The sequence below is a fragment of the Silene latifolia genome, chromosome 5, assembly GCF_048544455.1.
Source record: "Silene latifolia isolate original U9 population chromosome 5, ASM4854445v1, whole genome shotgun sequence".
In the NCBI taxonomy this organism is placed as follows: domain Eukaryota; kingdom Viridiplantae; phylum Streptophyta; class Magnoliopsida; order Caryophyllales; family Caryophyllaceae; genus Silene; species Silene latifolia.
This window is the reverse complement of record NC_133530.1, coordinates 3,174,602-3,179,823: the sequence shown is the minus strand read 5'-3', so window position 1 is coordinate 3,179,823 and position 5,222 is coordinate 3,174,602.

Genomic DNA, 5,222 nt, shown 5'->3' with positions numbered 1-5,222 from the left:
CGACTTGACTCAAGGAGGAGGTATAATTTTTTTTATTATTATTTTTTTTTTATTTTTTTTATTTTTTTTTGCCTTTGCAAGCTTTGAGGTTACCCAAGTCTACCACTAGACTGCAAACACTTGGTTTACATGGTCCAGGTGGTGACGCTGGAATGCCTGGGCCCGGGGGATTAAACCCCTCGTCACCAAAAAGAGGTATAATTTATTGAGAAAATTGTTGATTACAACCTTTTATAAACCTCTTTTTGAAAATTACAGTCTTATATAATTTTTTTTGCAAATTACATCCAAAAATTTACTTTTCTTCCAAAATTGCACCACGGCGCTCTTTCCGGTCAAATTTGTTAAAAAGTGACCGAACTACCCCTGCCTAATTAATTCCCTACTTACCCAGATTGTTTCTTTTTACTTCTCATGTCTTTCCTTTTTTACTCTCATTTAACCTAAACCCTCTAATCTTCTCCACATTATCCCCCAAATTATCCCCTAATTTGTACTATCATTCATTCCTCTGTTGGGATTGATCCTCCATTGTCAAATAAAGGCAGCAGATCATGAGTGAGGAAGTGTCAGACGGTACAAATTCAAAAACTAAGTATTCAAACACCCATTTTTTGTCTTAAATTTATCTTCAATTTGTTGTGTTGATATTGTTGCTGCAAATTTGTGTTTTTCCCCAAATTGTTGTATTTCAATTGATTGAATCGACATTTATCAACTTTCCTCAGGAAGCTTAGGCAAGACCAATATGGTATTGGTCGACCTTTGCAGTCGACGTTTATGGACCGGAGATGGAGAGCTAATGTCAGTGCGGTCCCAAATTGTCCACGCTGCGCTTCCTCAAACACCAAGTTATGTTACTACAACAATTACAGCTTGTCCCAAACCAAGGTTCTTCTGCAAGGGCCTGACATTGGCATGGCTGCAATTTTTACTAAATTTCCTAACCATGGTCAGGGAAATCTCAGACAGGAGATTAATGGGACGGCAAACACCACATCTTCAGGAAGAAGGGGCATTTGAGGGATTACTGAACCTTGATTGAAATAGGGTATAATAAAAGAGAGAAAATTGAAATAAGGTAGGATTAAATTGAAATGATTTGGTAATATTGATGAAGAAATTTCAATTGAAAAATTGGAGAGATGAAGGAGTGAAATTAGGAGTAAAATAGGAGGAGATAACCAGAGATTATAAAGAAGGAGGGGGTAAGGGTATTTTGGTCATAAAAGATTAATTTAAGTGACAAAAATTCAAATTGGACTCAATCGTCCACCGGAGTTAAAGTTTTGGTTGTAATTTACCATCAGAACTAAACTTTTGGATGTAATTTGCAAAAAAAGTTATATAAGGCTGTAATTTTCAAAAAGTGGTTTATAAGAGGCTGTAATCAACAATTTTCTCTAATTTATTGTATAAATGTTGCTTGTTCCGCTCATTTGAATTTATGACGGTATAATTCTTATTTCAATAAACTAGTTGAAATGAGCCGCGGCTTCGCACGCGGCATCCAACATTTTATTTTTTTGCGAAAATGTAAATCGATTAGAGGTGTTATTTAAAATGAACGTATGTTTTAATCAAAACAGTATTAGTAATATACAAAGTCCATGTGTTACGTATTTTGAACTATACTTATATATGCTTTTATTTACACAATTGTCACATGTGAAGTATATCATCAATTAACATTGTCGCTCAAAATTGATAATGTCTCAACTGTTTTGAAAACTATCTTGCCATGGCTCGGTGCAATTAAAACGACCTTATATTATACTCGATAATCACCAAGTTTATCAATTCTACGAAAATAAAGAGAAGTGTCATTGACATTAAAAGATACGGAGTATATAAATAGCTATATATTGAGTATAAATCATATTAGCATATTTGAAATGTGTGTTGTTTTGGTCCTCGTTTGAATGTCAGTCCAAAATAACGGGGCTTTAATCCAGCGGGTTATCTAACTTTGCTTTGCACTATGAAAAGATCGCCACATTCATTCTTCTATAAAACTGTTTTACACAAAAGTTATTGTAATACCGCCAATTCACTATGTTTCAAAAAAAAAAATTAAGTTTCACAAAGTGCATCAGAGTGCTTTATTAATGATTTTAAAATATTTTATCACAATTTGTTTTACGAGAAACTTACCCATAACATTTACACATATACTCCGTATTATTTACGAGCTAGCATCTATAAAAAATACTACATTTTCAAACCGTTTAGCTGTTCTTCTACAACACGATCATTGTTCAAGGAATTTGTCACTTACTATTTTTTTGTTGCCCATCGATTTTTCTCCAAGCTTTTTTTTCTCCCGTTCTAGAAAAGAAGCAAAAGCGAATCCGATTATTGTTATACTCCGTCTCTCTTTGCATCTTTGATGTTGACATACTCTTAAGGGGTCGTTTGTTTCTGGATAATGAAATAGAGTAGAATGGAGTATGTTAACATAGAGATATTGTTAGACGATATTTAGGCGTAAGTTTAGGCAAGTATATTGTTTAATTGCTAATTGTTATCATTAAGTCAATATCCCTTCCTTATTCTCAGGGATTTAATTCCTATATTAGATTTAATTCCTTATTGCTCTAGTTTATCAGATATGGTGTTCCAAATTCATTCTTACTTAAAATTATTTGGTTTAATCTAAACTTGTAAAGGGAAGGAATAAAGTTTGAAACTTTGGGTAAATGTGGATCTTCTCCATTTCCTCTCTAATACACCAATTTTTAATATATTTTCTATGTTCAATTACTAAAACATTACTTTTATAAGACGATTACAATCATTAGAGCTTTATAAGATTTAACCTGGACCGTTTATAAGAAATGGAGGTTCATTTGTTTTAAGAAAATGGAGAGAATCCGTACCGATAAGATTATAAGGAGTTAGAGTAAAGTTAAATATCATGGGGTATTTAACTCCATTCTATGACCAAACATTAGAATGAATCAAATTCATTTCATTCCATTCTGTTCCAAAAGAGTCAATTAAACAACTCCTAAATCTTACAAAAATTGAGAGTCCGCTTCTTTTCGATGATCCAGCTCGCGTTTTGGGATCGTTGAACGGTTCTAAATTTATGCGTAAAAATAAAGAGGTAATGGAATTTAAATTTTAAAACTACCTCTACTTAGTACTTATCTCTTAACATCATCAAAATGACAAAATCTTGTACTTAACCATTGCTCCACAAAGACTATACATCATCGATCATTCAAAACAACAAATTTAAATTGGAAATAAAACATTCAAACCAAGAAAATTTATTAGAAATCTGATAATTCCCACCAAATAGAGAATAGAGTGAGGCAGTGAAGATTGCTTCTCGCGTGAATCAAGAGTCGCAAGACGGCGACAAACTAATATAGGAAGTCATCGGTTGCCGGCTAACCAATCGTAAATTCGTAACGAACCAAACATGGGATGTAGTGTAAATTAATTTCAAGGATGTAGCTAAGTCACAGTCCTACAATTTATTAGAATAATTTTTTTGGATCAAATGTGTGTTTGAATAGTGGAAAACTAGTTTTGTGTTACATTCATTTATGTATAACCGATAAGAAAAGGATATGCATGACGGTAGTTGTTAGTGCGGCATATAGGAATTTTCTGGCTAAAAGACGGATGAGTAGTTTGTCGAATGGAAGTCGGTAAAAAAAAGGATGGAAACTAACCCAAAATGGCACTGACCGAAAATAAAGATAGAAGCAAAGGGTGAGCCCCGCTCCTAGGAGTTCATCAAGCTTAACTTGCCCACAAAAAGGAATCATTTTGGACACCTTTGCCATCTCCTCCTTCTGTTTGTTTTCCTCCACATCAAGTTTAGTTAATTCATCGAGGAGCATTGCCCTGCGTTCCTTGGCTTGGGAGCTTAACTGGCTGAGATTGTTCAATGATTCCACCAAAGGCTTACTTTTATGCAGTTTTTGAGTCTTCTCGACAAATGGAACCAACCAGTCAACTTTAAAACGAATGTATCTTAAATCAGACAATGTAGAGACTAAATTGTCAAGGACAGAGCTGAATTGTCACTGAGTATGTGTATCATAGTGGCTAGAGACTCCAATCCCCTAGCAATTATGTCCTCACTACGTACAACGCCTGTTCTCTAGTATGTTGCCATGCTTATGTTAGACATTGTAGTATGCACGAATAATGAATTGACAATAAAACCGCACCAAATCGACTTCGCTTTCCTAATAGAATAATTCGACCCTTATTAGCGCCTAGGTGAAACCGAATTTCCTATTGAGATAAGACGGTGCCTTCTGATTTTTGGCACAAAAATCAGAGACGTAATATAGAAATATTTTGTGTAGAATGTTATATGTTCTTTGATGCAGTAGAAGATTTTGTTTTTTCTGTTTTTTACTGTAACTTTTTCTTCTCATCCCTTTGTCTATTTATAATAACAAAGCAGGGTAAGGGAGATGTACTTTTGAAAAGTTACAACTCTTCAGAAATTCCGGTTACAATTAATTAAAAATCCGAGTAGCGAGACCCCCTTCATAGTTATTCGAACCGAAAACTATACCGTAATCCCTTAAATAATTATGCGAGTGTACACTCCGTACTTCCCGAACTCGCATTACATTATTTAGAAATTACCCATCTATGAACCAATCTTAATTACGCCAAATGAACCGGTAATTACTCTTAAATCACCAACATTCCTCCCCCATTTAAGCGTAATACAAGATTTTAAAACAACTAACAAACATACCAATTTATGCATAAATGAAAATGTCACGAAGATTGAATTTCCACTTAGTGAAATTACACATTCCAAATATTCGAGTATCGGGGTGTGACTAAGCATTGAACCCTTTCTACCCATTTTGAATACATGAAGATAACTCACACATAAACTAATTTACTTCTAAAAATTACATAAACCGACACTTAATTACAAGCCTAGTGTCCCATATCTATTCATGAACATTTCAGGAGTCAAACCTATACTCCTTTGAAGCGGCTGTACTTCATGTTCACATAGGTTGATTCTTTTCATCGTGTCCTTGCAAACACACTTTTTCAAAAGATCAACCTTACAACATGCAAGTCTAAGCACACACCTCGAGATATAAATTATTGCGTGCTTCAATCTCTTAACAATAGGCCTTCCACATTGAATTCAGCCTCTAACATTGTATTAGAGGGGAATTGGGTATCCTATCGCCAAGGATCTTATACGAGTTTTAGTCTCATCC